The sequence below is a fragment of the Schistocerca gregaria genome, unplaced genomic scaffold, assembly GCF_023897955.1.
Source record: "Schistocerca gregaria isolate iqSchGreg1 unplaced genomic scaffold, iqSchGreg1.2 ptg000327l, whole genome shotgun sequence".
NCBI classification, from domain to species: domain Eukaryota; kingdom Metazoa; phylum Arthropoda; class Insecta; order Orthoptera; family Acrididae; genus Schistocerca; species Schistocerca gregaria.
This window is the reverse complement of record NW_026061797.1, coordinates 3,736,172-3,758,215: the sequence shown is the minus strand read 5'-3', so window position 1 is coordinate 3,758,215 and position 22,044 is coordinate 3,736,172.

The window sequence follows — 22,044 nt, the reverse complement described above, 5'->3', positions numbered from 1 at the left end:
AAGCACAATCAGGTATTTCTCATTCGTTATCCCAATTCCTTTGTCTTGTCATAGTTCCTGCTTTCATTTATGAAGAACGAAGTCAATGTAAATACTAAAAATGCTGACTTAATCTGCTCATTTAAATGTATACCGAACGAGCTGCCGCAGTGGTTATTACATGGTATGATGATGATGATGATGATTGGTTTTTGGGGCGCTTAACTGCACGGTTATCAGTGCCTGTACAAAGCCCCAACCTTTACACAGTCCAGTTTCGCCACCTTCACGGATGATGATGAAATGATGACACCACAGACACCTACTTCCCGGGCGGAGAAAGCAACCCAGCCGTGAATCGAACCCGGAATCCCATCACCAACAACGCTAGCTTCTACACGACGAGCTGTCAACTAGTACACTAGACTCGCATTCGGGAGGATGACGTTTAAATCCGCATCCGGCCATCCTGATACGTTTTCCGTAACTTTCCTGAATCGCTCCAAGTAGATGCTGGGATGGTTCCTTTGAAAGGGAACGGCGGACTTCTTTTACCCTTCCCTGACGCAGTGCCAACTCCTGCTCCGTCTCTAATGACCTCGACATCGATAGCACATTAAATGCAATCCTCCTTCCGTCCTTCATTTAAAGGCATAGGTTTACGCAATAAGTCGGGCGTTAAAAGTTAAAAACTGCGTACTCGTCTAAGGCAGCATAATTTCGTGGCGCGCAAATTATCGAGACTATATTCACCGAGCATTTGTGAAAGGCAGCACGTGGCGACTTCCAACAAACTTCACACATAATTTCGAAACTTGGCGAAACTTTTTTTCCCCTCTGACATCCCTGACATAATGATGAAAGGAAAAAGACTTTTATCACTTCTACATTTTCGCTGATCGTGCAGTAAGGTGTCAGCATCAGGCTTGATGTTTCACTTTATTACTTCTTTACTACTCACTTTATTCGCAACACATTTGTCAGACAGTATCCACAAACGTCGCCGAATGTACCTGAAAATTATAGAATTGTACAACACCTAGTTCAGTACATAAATATTGAGACGTTTTCGAAAAACTAGCTTCTCTTACAACTGAGCGTCTTCAACTGCAAAGGGTTATGTTTCTTCAGGTCAAGTTTTTAACACATTAACTGATACGGAATGTGAACGAACTTCTGAAGGTGTTTTACAAATGGGACTTCCAGTTTTCAGACAGCAATTTGGAGGGGAGAAGGGGGCCGTGGTTACGCGGTCTATTTGGAACTTCAGTGTTTTCGCAAATGATGCTGTTGCCTGTAATAAAGTTCTGTTTGAAAGAAGTCACGCCTTCATAAGATTTCAGTGTAGTGCAAAGCATGACAACTTAGTTTAAATGTTCCCGAAATGTAAAATTGTTCGGTTCACAAAACGATATAACCTTATCCTACGAGTATAGTGCAGCGAGTCAAATTCGCTATCGCTCAACCAACATGAATACATAGGTGTAAAAATTTCTAGAGATTTGAAATGGAATCGTCACATAGTCGCAGTCTTAGGGAAATACGGTGGATGGCTGCAATTCGTTGGTAGAATTCTAGGAAAATACAATCAGTGTACAAAAGAAATTGCTTACAAATCACGCTTGCGACCCATCCCCGAATATTGCTCGAGATTCTTGGATCCTAATCAGATACAACTGCCCGGCGATACTGAATGTATACAGAGAAGGGCGGCACGAATGGTCACAGGTTTTTTGACCCGTTGGAGAATGTCACACAGTTTCTGATCAAATTGAACAGGCAGGCGCTTGGAAAGAAACGTAAAATATCCAGAGAAAGTCTACTTGGAATATTTCCGGAGGAATCCTTAACTGTTGAATATAGGCGAATGGTGGTCAATGGAGGGAATGACTGCGAATGCTCGTTCGATTTGCGTTCTCTTCCGTAGGCTGCGATGCAAACTAATCCTGGTAATATTCCCGGTGTGAGATGTAGTTGGCAGCTCTGTAAATGCTGACCGGTGAGTCGCTTAAAGCCCAGGTGAAATTAATCTCGGAGGGACACATCACGCTCTCAACCGACTAAGCTTGTCCCCTAAGGATCGCCTAGAGCCTGTGACTAGTGCATTGAATGTAAATACGGAAAACTGCAAAAACTCACTTTTTCAACTTTTTTTAATTCCATTAACTAGTTTTGTAACCTTTACAGACTCATCTTCAAATGTGGCACACAGAATTTCCGTCTCTCTGGCGTGGAGACAGAGCGACAGTTACATGGCGACATGTGTCGGAAAACCAGTTATTCCACTTACTGACTAACGGACAGTTCATGGTAGACACAGACTATCCCGTGGAAGAGCAAAGTATCTCGAGGAGACCTAATTAGAAAGTTTCTAGAACTGACGTTACATGATGAAAGTAGGAATGGAATATACTGAAACCGCCTACGTATTGTAACTGTAGGAAGCGTGAAGACCAGAAGAGACTAAGCACAGCACGCACAGAGGCTTTTAAGCAGCCACGGTTCGCACGCTCCATACGTCAGTGGAGTGGGAATAAGTCCTAATAACTGGTATACTGGCAAGTTCCATCTGTCACGCAATTCACGGTCGGTTATAGACTACAAATTATAAGCTGCCTATGTTTTGTTTAAATTTGGATTACAAGAAAATGGGCGTTTTGCAAAATGTCCTACATAAGTCTCCTCTTCATCAACACCACCACCATGAGTGTTCTGCCCTAGGGCAGGTCTTCACATGTAGTTCTCCATGCAGTCCCATCATTTGTTACCCTCTTGTTTTCTCACAACTATTTTCTGTTCTTACGCTGTCCACCACCTGGTATGTTCTTCTTCTTCTTCTTCTTCTTCTTCTTCTTCTTCTTCTTCTTCTTGCATTCACCATTTCCTTCATACCATCAATAAACAATCTCTTCTCATTCAGAGTCCATGCCAATTGTGTTTGCTCATCCTGCTACCTTTAAAATTTCTCTCTGTTCTCCCAATCAACACCACCTCATTTCTCACTGTGCCTGCCTATTTTATCCCCTATCAACGCACCCACATAAAAGCCTCCTGTTATGAAACGTCTCGTTGGCAATTGCTATACGTATTTTCACCTCCTTATTACTTCCAATGTCGTCCATAATAGCACGTCGCAGTTATCTAAAAACACTAAATTGTTGTGTATCTTCCTGCCTAACATTATAGTTGTTCTTGCTTTTCTTGCACCTATCACCGGACATTTTGCGTTTTTCTTATTATTTCTCATTCCAATTTACTCACGTCTCTTGTTCAATTCTTTTAACATTTCAGTCATACTTTCGCTCTCTGCCAATAACACCACATGATCCGCGAGTCTAATACATTCTGCTCTCCTAAAAACAACCCGCTCCCGTCTATGTCGTTTCAAACGTTTTTGAATGACATGCTCCAAATATATTTACACACTAAGGAGAATAAACGTATCCCGGAGGACTTACCCCAGCGCGATGGAAATCGATACACGTGATGTTCATTCATGCCCAATAGTATCCGAACGACCTGAATTGAATTTCGCCTGATTCACATGCAACCCACATAGCGCAACTGTCTAGCAGGTCTCCTTATCGCTCCTTGGTACAGTCGTTTGACTATTGAAAGTGGTTCCAACAAGTCACCACGAGAAAAAACTGTTCTGTATTGCAATAACTCAAGATGCAAAGTAATACCACGATACTACAAATATCACGGAACACCTTATCACAGATAAGACTGCCCTTAAGGCTTGTAGCTCACATTTATTACAATAAATGACATACCTGACATTTTACCACTCTCATTATTACGTCAGATAGGTAATGCACGTGGTAAATTCGTCGTATTCATGATTTACTCTTCAAAGTAACATACCGTACTTATTATTTAACACAAAATAAGATTAAAAATTAAAGATATTCACGAGCAGCTAATTGAGAATATTTATGAACTTCAAATGACACGACGAACCGTCTCGTTCTGCATATGGATGCAAACTCAGGTCATGCAGACTAAGCAATGATTTCGTGCCTGACGGATACTGACTGTCACTCCTGATTAGGCATACAGAGAGTGATATACCTCGATTTTAGACAGAGCCAGTTTGCAAATTCCAACTTTAAATTACATATCGCAAGTATTTTTGCCGGACGCGAATTCCTACCCAGCACCTATTGTCCCTGTTAACGAACGACGAGAGATGTTGAATCTTGGTTCTTAACAAGTAACTTATTTGAATTGCCGTGAGGTAAGGCTTTGTGTTGGACAGGGGTTCGAACTCAGAACTTAATCGGATAGATATCGACGCACAATCAACTGTGACATTTCGGGTTTTCTCGGCAGTAGCTAGATGTTTTAACTGAAATGACGAGACGAAACATACATTTTTTTCCTTCCCAAGACTCCAACCCGGCATCTGTCGCTGTTATATTCTAGAGAAAACGAACGTGAAATATGGGTTTGTTGCACCAGCAGCGACATGTGAGCGTGTTTGAACTAGAAATAATATGACGAAGAGTTCAGTGCTCACTGGGAATACAGCTCCACACATCATACCGCTTTTGACTACACACAAAGATACGTCAGCTTCCGAATTTTTGTCCAGTTCGGACTAACATCTTGAACTTACAGTGATCTCGCAAATAGTTCTGTGTCTCACTGGGTGTCAAAAACGTCACATATCGTTAGTGTTGACAACGAATGAAAATACATTAAACATTAAAATAATTATCCACCAGCAGATAGGTGTTCTCATGCTAGAGCTTGATAATACATAATGAAATCTATAGTGCCGGGCCAGGATTCGAACCCATTCACGCGCAGTATGTGGAGATGTTGAGGAATCTGCAGTTCTGAACAAACAACAAATTGTAGACGTGCTGTATTCTCACGAAGGGATCAAATTCAGCGTTAAGTACGGTCTAAGTTGCATTCCCAGATCAGAACCGATTTTATCGACATACAGAAGCTCATATAAAATATGGACTAAATGTCCTGTGAGCCTACATAGCGTTTGTTTCGTCACTAGAAATAAATAACAAGTATAAGAAAGGTTTCTACGTGTCGCCGCTCCAGTCTTTATTGTGATTCATCCTAACGTCTACTTTGTAGTAAAGGAATATCATTTTTTATGTTAATTTCAGACCACAATGTCATTATATCTTCTTCACTTGGTGTAGCCAGAAGAGAATGGAATCTGTCTCTCCTTATCTAAAATCATTGACAGAAGTTGGAATCGAACCCAGTCCATAGATATACAAGCATATTATAAGTATGTGACTCATTTTTCTATCGTAACGCCGTTGCACCTCTCTGGATGAGAATTGACACACAGGCTTCGTGTAGTAATTTGCAGCAGGTTCAGTAAATTCATTTACTTGGTTGACCGAATCACAATGAACTAGCTGCCTCGACTACCCAGTGCATAAATTCGACTTTATTTTGTAATCACCGAAATAAAATCACGTACCTGCCACCTACACAGAACAGCCAACAGTGTAGGATGCACAAATTTGAAAAGGAAGTGTTTCTTTCCACTTGAGCTACTGTATTGCGCCATCTCTTTGTTGAAAACGTCGTGCATTGCAAATGTCGCATTTCATAAGTAAAGTTTTGTATTCCTAGAAACCCAAAATTTGTTTGTCAGCTGCGGGAAGAGGAGTTACCTGTTGTGCAGCATTGTAAGTTTTCACCATTGCACTATGAGCCGAAAGTATTTTTTTGCGATTTCCTTATCGATGTTTTATCTGACTGCTTGTAGCTCTTTCACAGAAGGGATAAAAACGTTACAGTCAGCGAGACTGGAAGTGCGAACCATAACAGATGCTATTTCTCAGGTCAGCGCATTACCATAGAGCTGGCGTAGAGGTACGTGTCTTAGCTTACTCTTACGAGTTCGATAATGTCTAGCACTCGTAAACCGCTATTTAAAGGACGAGATTAGTTGCGATTTCCACGTGCAACGACTTTCCTGGGCTGAAAACCGTAAATTTACAATCTTTTGTTACACCTAACGTGATAATAAATCAGATTATTCAATGGAAATGACAGGTAAAATCAAGTGAACTTTGAGGATAAATTCCGTGCGCACCAGGAAGGAACTCGTCGATCACAGAGTTGCAAAACATACGTTGCCTTGTTGTCAAATCTCAGTTACAGTACCAGCAGAAAGAAGACGAACCGATGTGATCGTACAGCGGGCTGGGAAGTGACCATAGCTGGTGTCTCCAAGTCGCGGTTGCTACGGCCTGGAATACGTAATGCGTCTGATTCGCATTTCTGTAACTAGGTTTAGGGACTGGAGCGTGGTTACTAATAATACTCCAAACTGACTGAAAACTAAGCATCATATACCAGTAACTCTCACAGTTGTTTTTATATTTATTTCGTAAGTGTACTAAAAACTAAGAAGCTCATTCAGAGACGTTTTGATGTCTCGCCGATAGTCGAGCAAAACAAACAAATAAAGAAAAAAAGAATGTGTGTGTGTATGATAGAGAGAGAGAGAGAGAGAGAGAGAGAGAGAGAGAGAGAGAGAGAGAGAGAGAGAAATCAAAAAGAATGAGAGAGAGTAAGAAATTGTTGTAAAGAAATTGAATATGGTATGTAAAGAAATCTTTCATTAAAATTACACGTTACACATCATTACGAAATATCGTATTCATGATCTATGAAACAAAAATTGATCTAATGTAATCTAATCATATCATATTGATGGCTATCCGTGAAGAGTCATGAATTACCGAAATTTTTGCCAATACCAGTAATGAAATCTAAACTTGAAAATAAAAGACGACAATTTTTTTAATAAACCTGGACTCCTAACAAGACAATTTCGTCCCTGTTAACTAACCACGAAAGATGTCTGATATACCTCCAAGCTCAAGTAACAAAGTGCGCATGCATTTAAAGATTAAGTGCATGATGTGAAGTTATATGACGGAGATACGAACCCAACACGTAATCGTATTGTTAATTAAGTAAAATCAAATGTTACGTATCGGTTTTCCTTACCAGCTGCTAGGTGTTTGAATCTAAACTAAGGATACAAACTTTTCTACCTAAGTGACAATCTAACTACACGCCTACCGTGCATCCACAAATATAGCTTAAATATCAGTTGCTTACTCACCAACGGTAAGGTGTGTGCGTGTTTGACAAGAAATAATGACACCTATTGCGATTGTTGGCAACACATGAATAGACATTAAAAGCGCACGTTGGTTTTCACTAGCGGGACGGTGTGCACGTTATAGGGCTTGAACTGAAACTATGAATATTTTTGTATTGGATCTGGATTCGGACCCACATCCTTACCTTTGGAGGAGACCTAGAGAAGGTTGCAGTCTTGCGAAAAGGGACGAAATGGTTGAACTATAATGTCCCGAGAGATTCAGATCCTCGAAAGAGGAGAAACGAATTCGAATCACAGTCCAGCACCAAATTTTTCAACGTCTCTAGTTCAATCAATTACAAGTAAAATAAGAGCCCCATCCTTTAAATGGCTATCGGTTCATAAAATAAAATAAAATTTTCTAATGTAAGTAAGTTTACTGGCGACTGTATTTCTGTTTACGATGACTTCCGCTATGTCATTTCCCAACGTAACCTGGCTCTGCCCAGTTGGTAATGATGGAACGTGATTTGTATTGCGAATTCTGGATTATAACGTCTTTCTTTTGAGGTTACCAGACGCAAAGTAAATCTGTTTGTGCTTCTTAAAAGTAAATGTCTGAACCCACGCATTGCTCCTGTGATAGTTCCACCAGGCCACTGTGCCCACATTTCCCAGCCCCAGGAGTGAGCTGCAATGGATGATGTGCTGATCTTACAAAAGTAGTCACGGTGGATAAAACGCGAGTCTATTAAATGTTTAAGTAGAAAAAAGCTTCTGACGCGGAGATTATGCTATTCTCATGTCAGCAGGATGTAAAGACCCTTGTAGGCATCATAGGCTCGATGTGAAGCCATTTTGAAATGTTCACAAATTCAGATATTTTCTTAGTTCGTGAAGATCCACTGGGAAGTGTGAAGTTACCGGATAATTGGATTATTACCGACATTATTACTATCATTTTCTTCATGCCGCTGCTGGAACACTGTACTTGAATATAAGTTCGTGCCTTTTGGTCACTATACAAGTAGTTTCCCAAGAAGAGGTTCTTTCTCTGTCTACAGAATTCTTTTCATGTTAATATCAAACATCAGCAATTACTCATAGATTACATTAAAACTAAAGTAATCGATGAAGACGTTACTTGATAACAAAAACGCGCTGCCATTCTTCTATTACTTGCGCCTAGAAATGGCTGTCGAGTGCTGCCAAACCAAAAGCTAAGAGATGTTACTGCCTGCCGATATACGTTCGAATCCCTGCCCAGTACAAAGCCTTACCTCACGGCAATTCAAGTTAGTTACTTGTTAAGAACCAAGATTCAACATCTCTCGTCGTTCGTTAACAGTGAAAATAGGTGCTGGGTAGGAATTCGCGTCCGGCAAAAATACTTGCGATATGTAATTTAAAGTTGAAATTTGAAAACTGGCTCTGTCTAAAATCGAGGTATATCACTCTCTGTATGCCTAATCAGGAGTGACAGTTAGTATCCGTCAGGCACGAAATCATTGCTTAGTCTGCATGACCTGAGTTTGCATCCATAAGCAGAACGAGACGGTTCGTCGTGTCATTTGAAGTTCCTACATATTCTCAACTGGTTGCCCGTGAATAACTTCAATTTTTAATCTCATTTTGTGTTCAATGATAAGTACGGTATGTTACTTTGAAGAGGAAATCATGAATACGACGAATTTACTACGTGTATTACCTATCTGACGTAATAATGAGAGTGGTAAAATGTCAGGTATGTCATTTATTGTAATAAATGTGAGCTACAAGCCTTAAGGGCAGTCTTATCTGTGGTAAGGTGTTCCGTGATATTTGTAGTATCGTGGTATTACTTTACATCTTGAGTTATTGCGATACAGAACAGTGTTTTCTTGTGGTGATTTGTTGGAACCATTTTCAATAGTCAAACGACTGTACCAAGGAGCGATAAGGGGACCTGCTAGACAGTTGCGTTATGTGGGTTGCATGTGAATCAGGCGAAATTCAATTCGGGCGTTAGGATAGTTTTGAGCAAGACTGTACGTGTAGGGTCAAATGAATGATTAGAGTTGAAGAAAAACTGGATGATTAATTCAAGACAAAGAGCTTCACAAATTGATAAGTCGATAACGTGTTGGGCCACCTCTGGCCTTTCCGCGGTCAGTTACTAGGCTTGACATTCACTGATAAAGTTAGTTTATACCCTTCTGACGGATATCGTACCAAATTCAGTTCAGTTGGTTCGTTACATCCTCAAAATCGCGACCTGCTTTAAAGAACCTGCCCATTGTGCTCCAGATGTTGAAAATTGATGAGAGATATGGCGATCTTGCTGAGCAATTTATTGCCTTGCGTGTACAAACACGTAGATACGATATCCGTGTGTGGTGCGTAAATTGTCGGTAGGCACCTCACTTAGTGTCCCGAGCAGAGTTCAAGCCGCCATAAAGACAAAGGGTGGACGCACTGCATATTAATGTCCACTAACAGGTGTCTGTACACTCACTGATAGGATAGTGTATTTCGAAATGTTAGCAGAGGCCAGAAGTTGGAGCATTTGGTCTTCCTTTTTAAAGCTTACGTGGGGCGAGTCGTAGAATCTCTAAAAAGAGACACCTCTGGCAACACTAGTTGAAAGTGGCCTTCAAACTAGCCGTCAGAGCTGCCGTAGCCGAGACGCCCCCTGGGTAAACGCTACGGATTTCTGCAGTCGCGCCTCGCGATCTGTCACGATTTATGGAATGTATTCGCAGATACCAATTGTAATACGACAACGGCTATACAGTTTGCTGGAAACGTACAGGATGTTCTGAAATTCCCATCACTACCTGCTACAACTTGTAGAGGGGACTGAGTACATAATACTCTTATTTTAAATTGTAACCTGTCTCCCGAGACGTACCGTATACTAGAACCACTTGAAAACATGTTGGTAAGCTGTCACTTTGATAAGTAATTTGTTACATTGAGGAGCCAAAGAAATATCGTTTAAGGTCCCCGCGAGCACGCAGAAGTGCCTCAACACGCCGTGGCATGGACTCTACTGATGGCTGAAGTCGCGCTGCAGGGAACTGACACCATGAAACCTGCAGAGCTGCCCATAAATCCGTAACAGTAAGAGGGAGCAGAGATCTCTTCTGATCAACACGTTGCAAGGCATTCCAGATATGCTAGTTAATGCTATAAAATTTACTAGAAACGTACAGTATGTTTGGGGAGTTTGGTGGCCAGCGAAAGTGTTTAGGCTCGGAAGAGTGTTGCTGCAGCCACTCTGTAGCAACTGTGGTTGTGTGGGCCGCTCCATTGTCCTGCTGGAATTACCCACTTCCGTCGGAATCCACAATGGACACGAATGGATTCAGGTGATCAGACAGGATGTATCTAGACGTATCAGGGATCCCACATCACTCCGAATGCGCACGCTCTACAACGTCACAGAGCCTCCACCAGATTGAACAATCCGCAGTTGACATGCGGGGTCCATGGAGTCATGATGTTGTCTTCATACCCATACACGTCCATACTGTATATACATTTTGAAATGAGACACGTCCAACCAGGGATTATGTTACGAGTCATCAACAGTCCAATGTTCGTACCGATGGGCCCAAATGAGGCGTAAAGCTTTGTGCTGTGCAGCCAGCAAGGGTACACGAGTGGGCCTTCGGCTCTGAAAGGCCATGTAGATGATGTTTCCATGAATGGTTCGCATGCTGATACTTGTTGATGGTCAAGCATTGAAATTTTCAGTTATTTTCGGAAGGGTTGCACTTTCGCCACTCTGAACGATTCTCTTCAGATTCCATTCTTGCAGGATTTTTTTTCTGGCCGCAGAGATGTTGGAGATTTATTGTTTTACTGGATTGCTGATATTCACGGTGCCCTCGTGAAATGGTCGTACAGGAAAATCCCCACTTCATCGCTACCTCGTAGATGCTGTGTCCCATCGGCCTTGCGCCAAGTATAAAACCACGTTCAAAGTCATTTAAATCTTGATAACCTGCCATTGTAGCAGCAGTAACCGATCTAACAACTACGGTAGACACATGTCTTACATAGGCGTTGCCGGCGGCAGCACCATATTAAGCCTGTTTACATATCTCTGTGTTTGAATACGCATTATTATAATAGTTTCTTTGGCATTTCAGTGTAGATGTGACCGAGTACATCTATTGTTCTACAGTTTCACTCTTTAATAACCAAAGAATCAAAAAAATCGGTCTTCAGAGACACTGGTTTTACAGGAGGGCGTTTTCCAATTTGAAATTACAATATTATTTCCTTCAGCTGCTGACGGGCGTTAATAGATATCAACGAAGACAGGTGAAAATGTGTGCCCCGACCGGAACTTGAACCAGGGATCTCCTGCTTAGATGGCAGTCGCTCTATCCATCTGAGCCACAGACGGCACAGAGGATAGTGAGACTACAGGGACTGTCTCGCGCACGCCTCCCGCGAGACCCACATTCTCACCTTTGTATGTCCACACACTACATTCGTAGCGTCCTTTCGCACATGTCCGGAAGAACAGACACAATATCCATATAAATATATTTTCCAATTCGCGTGCGCTGCGTCTCCACGGGGCACCACAGACGCACCTGCTGACGGTGAAGACACCCATAGTCGAAGACGTTGTGCAATGGCAACGAAAAGCGTGTGGGGAGGAGTCAGACGCTGTGGACAACGATCTTGATAAAGGCGACCAGCAGCTCTTCCAGTACTGTGCGCTTTGGCCACACAGGATACTCGTGTCGGTGTATTCGGCAAAAGTGTGCTCAGAAATGTTGCTCTAACACTCACAGACACATGAACGAGACTCGATCCAGGTCAGAGAGGAGACAGCCGTCAAATGACATCATAGGATCAGACGTAAGTAACCCCCCCCCCCTCCAGTGATTATAACCCTGTTGCATCCCACATTAGCGAAGGTGTATTTATACGGCTGTAGCACGGATATACCTTTCCATACATGGGCTCCTCTTCAGAATATCGTCACTCAGTTCCCTAGAAGTTTTTAACGGGAATTTTGCAACATCCTGTATCTCTCCACTAACTATACAGTTCTTTCCAGAATTAGATCCCTCTGCAGTGGAGTGTGCGCCGATATGAAATTTCCCGGCAGATTAAAACTGTGTGCGGGACCGAGACTCGAACTCGGGACCTTTGCCTTTCGTGGGCGAGTGCTCTACCATCTGAGCTACCCAAACACGACTCACGTCCCGTCTAAACAGCTTTACTTCTGCAGTACCCCGTCTCCTACCTACAGCTGTTGTACGACATTCGAAATATACGGATGTATTTCAGAATTTCGGCGTAATGCAACTTCGCAGAAACATGGCTGAATTTTCCTGTATATTGTTATCATTAAAACCAAGCACCGTCTCAGTACCTAATACTTTTTGATATGGAGACAATTTTCATCATTTCAAGCACTATTAAAGTTGGTAGGTGTAGGAAAAAAAATACCAGTACCATACTGAAAATATCGGTGAGAAGCGATAGAATTCCTACAAACAACTTGGAGAAAATCATTTTGGGTTCTAGGCCATGTCATTATAAAACAGTGAAACAACTAAAATAACTACATTCCGACCATCGTTTGAACGATCCTCTTCAGAGCGAATAAATGCCACGAAATTTCAAATCAGCAGCAGCGAAATGAAAGGTCGATTTGGAAACAGTTCCTATTTCTTCTTTCTTATCTTCGATTAATTTCCCAAATATCTTGTTCATTTCGTATGTTGCTTTCTTTATACAAGGTGTTTCACATTTCTAGAGCTTGCAATTTTACCTAGTAACTCATGCATGCAAACGTCATCTAACGAGGCTACAGAGCATCAAAATACAGGCACCAGCCCCGGCGAATGTATGTAAGTAGAGTGTGATGCCGTGATTATTTATCAATTTGATCATGTATCATGTTCCGGAAGTTACAAGGGAATATCGTTATCATACCTCTGACGGCGGAATACAAGTACTGGTACTGTTGTTGCTAACTTTCATAGGTGGTAGTATGGATCAAAGTAAGAAAAAAATGTCCGGTAAACATGGGCTACAAAATGCATACCTGAGGCGCTATGAGCACTTGTTCAACAGTGGAGATATGTTTTATGCTAGCGAAGATGAACAAGTCCTCACAGCTCTTAAGGTATGCATTTTACAGCCCATGTGTACTGGACATTCGGTCCATACTACCACCTCTGAAAGTTTCCTGCCCTTCATCTTAGCTGCAACACTACTGGTACATACTGTCACACGCAACAGGAATGTCTTCTCTTCCAATTTTCCGTTATAGGGACATAACCTCAAATTTATACATTTATCCATCTCCATCATAGAAAATTGGTAACATCTTCATTGAATCTTTCTGTGTACACATATTTTACAGACTCCAGCTCCTGTAACTTCGATACCCTGTAGCGTCGCTGGATGACGTTTCCAGACATCGATTCCTATGTAAAACTTCATCTGGTAGGTCCCCTCTACAGACGCGATAAGTGTGTAGCACGACGTGTGAAACATTCTGTACGCAAAGTGAATAACATGGGTGAATGGGCTAGAACCGAACCGCCCCCCCCCCCTCCCATTATCTCTCTCTCTCTCTCTCTCTCTCTCTCTCTCTCTCTCTCTCTCTCTCTCATTCTCTCACTTTCATTCTCTCACTCTCTCTTCTCAACTATCAACTGCCAGCTTTCCTTTATGTCTTTTAAGTCTTAAAATTGCTGTCTGATTTCTGGCAGAGCTCTAGATAACATGCCGCTCACTGTAATTTATCGCTGGTTGCATCATCTTAAATTCAAACTGTATATTTTGCTCAAAATTGTCAGAAGTTATTTTGTAACATCTATAGATGTTATAAATATGGGTTGAATTTCTTCAACCGATCTCTAGCGGCTAGTGTGTTCTCTCAAAATCGATTTTCCTCTAGCTCGTCTCCTCTAATTCCTGTGTAAATATTTTGGATCAGTATTTTCAGCCAGGACGTATGAAAGTGATGGTTCGATAGTATCCGCACTTATCACTATTTGCCTTATTTGGTGTTGGTGTTATTTTTTTCGTTTAGTCTGAAAATTTAGCAGTCACGTCAGTTAGCATAGATGTTGAGGAGTGAAGCAGCAAACGCCGACAGAGTGAGTCCTCGCCGGTGCTGATAGAGCCTTCTGGTGGCGAAGCCCTGCACTACAGACAACTGAGTGTGTGAGGAACTAGTAGCGACATCTAGCAGCGAAGTGATGAACAGCAAAATGGCCGCGAAAATTGAGTGACTTTGTCTAGTTGCTGTTTATTTCTTCCTTTACACTATTATTACAAAACAGATTACGGCATCACTGCTCGGTTTGTCTGTTACCGTATTTTTGTGTATTTCACACATTACAAAATAGTTCTGTTCTGATAACATATAATGCAAACTACATCTCGAGCGACATTAATGTACGCAGCATGTTACATTCATCATTCCCTCTTCGTAATTTAGTATTACTAATAGTTTTGTCCACACTTTTAAGCATTAAAAATGGATATGTGGCTCGGAACAGGACTACTGTTACATTAAATGTTAACAACATAATCGCACGGTATAGTGAGTTAAAGAATATTGAACAGCAACGAGAACTGTAAGAAAGTTTATGCAGTGCAACGTTAGTGATATAATAGTACAACAGTAATAGGCGTTTTTCAGCCCTTATTTCTATTTTACAGTTTCACTCATTACTGATGGCAAATGCCTTGCAGAGAACGTAATATTCTGCATCTTCGGTACGGCCTTTACAATCTCTTTCATTGAACTGCACTTAACCTGGAGAGGTAGTAATACAATTTTTTCTCTGATCTACAAGATACTTTTGCAAAAAGTAGAGGCAGAGAGGTAGTCATGTAACTATTAATCGAAATATTATATGAACTATATGGGCGTGTTAGTAAAATCACCAAGAAATTCCTCTTATTAATTTTAAGTGTTATCTGTTTGATACAGCATTCAGCTCACATAAAACCACGAGAAATATCGTTTTTATAAAAAAAACAGTTTATGTCATTAGTGACCTTTGTAAAATCAAACATCTCATTTTGACACTAGAATAATTTGAGAAAAAAAGGCCTGTTTTAGTTTTTGAAAATGCAATAAGTGAAAACAATGTATTTTTAAAAGGTATTGTCAATTGTTACGAAACGATTTATTATACAGAATTTATTAATCGCATAGTAAATCATGATACAAAAAAGAACACCTTGTTGGCTTGTGATACAATATCTTGCATTTTCTTATGACTTTGAAATAATTACTGCTTTTTCAGCACTGAGAATGAGTAAAATACATTATGTAATATATGAATCAGTATGATAAACTTTATTCGAATATTCATTGTTAACTACAAGAAAATGGCAGATGTTTGGGTATTTACCTCAGAAGTATTCAGCACACGAAGGATAACAAAAATCATTTTTTTGGTAAGGTTTTTGTTTCATAGTTTCCTACAAATATTACTGATACCATAGTGAGATATATTAAGTACCTTAAAATATATGTAGATGTGGTCTGGTGAAGAAAGTGTGTGAATTAAAATTTAAAATGCTTGCACCAGCATAACCAGGTTTAGTTTGTAGTGTGGGAGTGAGCTCCACGTGGGACCCGAAGCACGGACCCCACGGGGGTACCCGGCATGCGCCACATGCCAAGGCAGAGGTGGAGGCTAGTGTTCGGAAGTCTGAAAATTCCAGCGCCGGCCGGGGATTGAACCCCGGCCCGGCTGGGGCGAATAGCCCCAGCCGAGGCGCTGGAACGTTCCAGACCCCCTTACCACTAGACCACCGGGGACCCCGGCTGTTTCTTGCTCCATAGTCCAGCTAGTGGTCGTAGAGCACTTCCTGTTGTCCTCCGTGTTTACACCGAGGCAGCAGTGGCGTGGTGTAACAGGAAGTGTTTACTTGCGTCCGCTGAATGTCCACTTAGTGTACGACTTATTTACCCGGCTGACGTTCGTGTCGCTATAATCTCCTTAGTTCCGTTACAATTACATGCAGGGACTGAAAATCTGCCTATGCAGTTGCACGCAGTCGCATCTCACTATTTGAACCTCTGTAATTCGATCGTGTTGTCAAGACCCATGTCAGAACTGTTTATCGAAGAATGCTCATGTGTTCGGTACATTTCATAAACGGAAGCGACTGGGATAACAGACAGCCCGTAAACATTTTGTAATGAAGTGTCAGCCGGTACGTAATACTCGATATCTGGAGTTGTTTTATCGGTTATTAAGATAATCGTTTCACCCCTATACACTTAAAAAATTCCCGTGTTTTCTTAATAAAGCATAAGCACAGTACATAAATCCCTCGCGAAAATGACATCGGAGAAGTACAAGTGTTCGAGTGCCACAGAAGACAAGTGGGTCCTTGAAGGTGTGGAACGGAGAGCAGAACTAAAATAAGATGTAACGTTTCGGGATTCCCTCATAGTCGCGTAGACACTCCAGAAGCAGGAAGATCCGTTTGATGACGTCTCTTGAGGAGCGAGGAAAAAATTCACTCTCAAATAACTACTGTACAAGATGCCTCGCCGCCTCTTGAAGGGTGTCATGGGATTCTGCAGCCGTGGACTCGGCGACCTGTGAGCCAACGCGGTGTTTCTGACCACATACATTTTAGCTGCGGGTTCTCCGACGTGCAAAGGAAGCCGCGACAATGGGGAGGCTCTGCGTGCCGTTTTGTAATAAGAACGCCTCTCCACATTTTATCGTAGGAATGATATAAATTTTAAACTTCTTAGATCCACCGAGTCATTATGTATTCTTAAAATATCTTTTAACTCTTTTTCAACACATATGTATCTTTTACCTCTTTCACTGAAGAAGCTGACCAACAGATTTTTTTTCAATTTCAGGTATTGGTTTTATTGCATTCTCCTTTAGCGTATTGATCAGAAATTGTAGGTTAAGATACCTTTGCCTTATTGAGTATCGTTTGCTATGCCAAACTTAGACAGCATTCATTGTCCTGTGCATCGGATTGATGACGGTAGATAGCTGACCGAAATCACTTTGAAATAAATTCTCTGAACGCAGATAACTTTGATACAGTAGTGTTAGGTATCGAGGTATTATCTAACGCAACTGAAGCCAACCTAAGAGTGAATTTATTTCGAAATTATTTCGGTCGACTGTCTGTCTTCACCAATTCCACATTTCAGGTTGTGTACTAGCATTTTCCATCTATTGACTGATTAAATAGTCTACGCCACTGGGCACTTGCTACGCTGTTACTCTCCATGCTTCATCAAGGCAGTCCGGTGGAAGATGGACTCTACAGCACACGTGCGGCAAGACAAACGAACTACTTCTTCATCCCTGTATTGCTCCACTAATCGCAGTTCTTGTATGTCTTCCACAGGCATTGCTTGAAATGAAAATTACAACTGTAAAATAAATGTCTCGGATAACACTGTTTTCATAGTTTAATTTGCAATCATTTCGAAGTAAAGCAATGCAGTTTTAAATGACAACCAAGTTACGACATTTCTCGGTTGAGAAAAAATATTTCACAATTATTTTGACTTTCCTCTGGTAAAAAAGCTAGTCTTCCGTGCTTCAGGTATCAACAAGTTGTTTCGAACACCTCTGAAACGTCCGTCCATAAGAAGAGCTTTATTTTCAAACATTTTCTCCCCTTCTTCGTAACTGATCACCAGGATTCATTTGTCAGGAACAGGGTTATTATCAGTCTCCAAAAAAACTTCAGTCACTTTCAAAATATCTTCGTGCTGCCGAATCCCTGAACTACTGCCACGGTTATGGGACATCCCAGAAGCTTCCCTTACACAGTGCAGTCTTTCTCATAATTCGTTATACTTGCGACGTAATCTAAACCTTTATCTCGCAAATCTTGAAATTGCTCTTTAAACCCTCCGAAAAAAGGCACTGTCTACTCACCGCAGACTGTTTCCCAGCAGTTATGCATTCGTTTCTCAATCTCCACATCTGTTTCGTCAGGTTGGGCGAGAAACTTACTGTTGAGCCGTGATTCTACCATTTACAATTTTTAAACTGCCGCTGCTCCTATTCCGTTCGGAGTTCCTGTACAAGCAATTCGTATAATTACCACATTTCCGGTGCTCCTGGCACCGCTTACCATCCTTTCCCCTGTCTGTTTCCTTTTCCTTTCCTTTTTCTAACCACAGGCTCCAGTCACATTAACGTGATCACCGCCTGTGTCCGACGCTAATGAGTAGGGTATGCGTAACGCGGAAACTCAGCCACTTATGTGACATCCAAAAGGACGTGATCATTGCCTTTCGGGCCACAGGTGGATGCATTTTCGAAACGGCAGAGTTCGTAAAATGTTGGCGTGTTGCCATATTTAAAGCACTCCGCGCATGGCGCTGTCGAGAGCCGACGCTGAGGCCGTTGTGGTGCCCCACGGTCCACAGAGGACAGGAGTTAAAGGAGACCGCAGGTGAATAACGTGCAACTGCTGAGCAACTGACCATGCACGTGAACCGAAGAGCCTACCGACAGTGTCTCCTCTAAGACCACTCAGCGAAAAATGCTATGTGTGGTTCTCCACAGCAGACTCCTGGTCCACACACCTATGCTGACTGCTGTTCGTCCTCGACGAAGGCTGGAATTTTTACGCCAGTTCTGCGACTGGGCGTCCACTGAACGGTGACCTGCGGGCTTTCCAAGTGACAGACAGACGATGGCGTGTAGGGCGCGATTCACCTGAAAGTGAACACCCTGCAACAGTCGGCGGCAGGGTTAGGACAGGAGGAAGGATCGTTACGATCTCACAAACGTTATCGTGACACTCCAGTCGTTCTGGAAGGCACAGTGGATGAGCAGAAATATCGGTCGGAACCGTTGCCACACCTACATCGAGTCTTTTTTCCCTCGGAATCTACCAGCAGAACAACTAAATCTGTGACACAGCTTGCAGTGTGAAAAGCACCAGGATGAGTTTGCTGTACTCCGCCGACCACCAGGCTTCCCGGAATCGAGAATATGTGGGACCACCTCGATGAAGCTCTTCGTATCCTGGGTCCTCAACCGAAAAACGTAGCGCAGCTAACTAAGGCACCGGCGTCGGCATGGCTCAGTACCTCACTGACTCCTGCGCGTTTCTCAGTTGTCCGCGCTTCCCGTTAATCGTACCCCCTTACAGTGACTCAATGACGACACTCTCCCGTACACGTCAGCATCATCAACAGCCGCAGACTGCTGTTCACTCAGCCTGTCACCTCATTTATGTCTATACAGCATAACAGCTGTCTGTTACACTTCCTGGGACACTCCTGACGATATCCTTGTGTCTGATCAACGCTCGCCGTCGAGAACGTACTGGTATCTGTTGTAGACTTGAAGCCGCTCTCATATCTGGGAACCGACTCCGTATGCTCATACGAGGCCCTTGGTTAACAGTGTGCAGTGGAGCACCGTGCCAAAGGCTTTTCTCAAATATGGGAGAGTGCAATGTGCTTGGGACCCTTCATCCGTGGTTCGCAGTATATAATGTGCGAAAAGGGCAAGCTGCGTTTCACACGAGCTTTCTAAAACCGTGCTGATTTCTGGACGTAAGCTTTTCGGTGTCTAGGAAATTTATTATAATCATATTTAGAATACGTTCTAGGATTCTGCAGAAAATCGATGTCTGTAATTTTGCACATCCTTTCTGTTACTCTTCTTTTACACGAGTGTTACCTGCGATTTTTTAAACTGCCTTAGGTTGGACCCATTACAGGTGTAATATTCAGAAGGCAAATGTATATTGATCTCGTTATATACGGCTGCAACTTGCGCTTTTGCCAGTCCTTTGCGAAATACTGCTGGGCAAGAGAAAGGCGATAAATGCGAATGAAGTAAGTAAAACTGAAATTGTTTTAACTTCTTCGCTGTCGCCGAATCCTTTCCAAGCGATGCGTCCTTGAGCGGGTCAAACAGGTAGCAATAAATGCTCTACAAGTGAGGTTGACTTTTGAAGTTTTTCTTACCAGTCAAGTACAATGCAGACAGCTTCCATTCTCCATAATATCAGCAATATGAAAATGAAAATTCACGAAAGTCAAATCTGGACTGTAGCGATAATGACGCAGAGTCTCCCAACCCATTACTGTTTCTTTTCCCTTCCAGTGGTTTCTTGGATCAGCTGCGCTATGTTTGGGCGAGCGTTGTTGTGTAATAGTATCACGTCTTTTCTTTGACATTGGCGACCCTTTCCTCTCGTTTTCGGCTTTACTTTGCTCATCACTATGTGTGAGTGGTCAGCGCTGCATCCTGTACGCTGATCTTCCAAATAATCACCAAAATACAACTACTTTGGCATCCAAATGATGGCCAGCATCACTTTCCTCGCTGATGCTCGAGTTTGAATTCCTTTCGGACAGGTGAACTAGTGTGCTTCCATTTCACTCCTTGTCTTTTCGAGTCGGGTTCCCCATTTTGAACGAAAGTTTAATCACACGTTAAAATCTCGTTCGAAAAAGGTTCACCTTCACGTTCATAGCACTCTTTGTTTCCTTGTGTTGTGTGAATTCTCTCGGGACCCACGTTGGACTTGTTTCGCTGTACTTGAGCATGTCAATGACGACGTTGTGGACTGTGCCACTACCTGTTGCAGCTATTTTGCTATTCAGTTCTACTGCAACACGTCGGCCATCAGGAGTAATGTCGTCAGAGCCGGCTTTAAGCGAAGGAGGAGACAGTTCAATTGGCCGGCCACGGTGTTTTTTTATTAGTCACTGAAGTTAGATTGTTTTTGAACTGTCCTACGTATTTATCAAAAATTTCCGTCTTTCGCACAGCTTCGACCATACTGAAAAAACGTTAGAGAAAATATTTCGGCCGTTTTCTGCCTTCTGAAAGGGAAAACGCATCGTTGCTCAGTTAATGTGGAAACTTCAACCAGACACGCCATTCTCAATTGCAACATTAAGGTTATAAATAAAACAATTATTTTTTGTCAGCCGCTCTTAGCTCATCACAGTCATGCCATCCTAAAGTCATGAAACTACAAAAATTCTTCCTACGGACTATTCGACTTCATTAATTTGCTTTGCAGGGGAAACTCACGAAGGAGTATGCGCTTAGTATTTAGTCGGTCATTTCTAGTTGATGAGAAAGTTAAAACAAACAAGTAGCAAACCATTGCTCATTTATTTAGGAACAACATTTATCAGATACAGCTGAGTAACGTTTAACCCAAACCTTAAATGTCATATATATGACACTGCTCGTAGGTGCATCATCTGGCAAGAGTACGCACTAACACCAATAACAAGAAAATGCACCATGACTTTCGTAAACTGTGCATTCTTCATGCCACTGTTGGGAGCAGACATCACACTCAATACAGTCTTCCGTGACAGACTCGTTTTAGTCTTCACCACACCTTGGGCAGTTCAAGACATGAAGTTGGAATAATAGACAATTGTGAAGGTGATTCGATAAACCCTATGCCTGGCACTTAGATATGATTTGCACAATATCCATGTGGGTGTAGATCCCTCCTTGGATTGTGCCCTGGTTGTTGCTGAAGATGATGGAGCAGTTTAATCCAGATTAGCCACAGAGATTCTACGTTGTTCGTTACTGATATTTTGTCCCTCCTTGGTTTAGTTTGTTTTCCTAACAATGCGTTTTTGTACGTAGACTCAAACAGAATTCCGGATGTTTTTGCAGCTTGCTTTAGATGTTCGAAAACCTAAAATTGTGCAGTTCACAAAACGAAAAATCATAGTGTCCTATGACTACAGCATCAATAACTCTCATTTTCAGTCGGTCAGCTCACACAAATACCTCGGTGTAACACATTGTAAGGATACGGAATGGAAGCAGGACTGAATAAAACTCAAACGATTTCTACACCTGGATAAGCGTTCGACAATGTAAAATGGTGCAAGATCGAAGTTGTGAAGAAAATAGTTCTAGGCAGAGACGGGTATATATTAGTACAAGACCCAAGAGGAAATAAGAGTGGAAGATCAA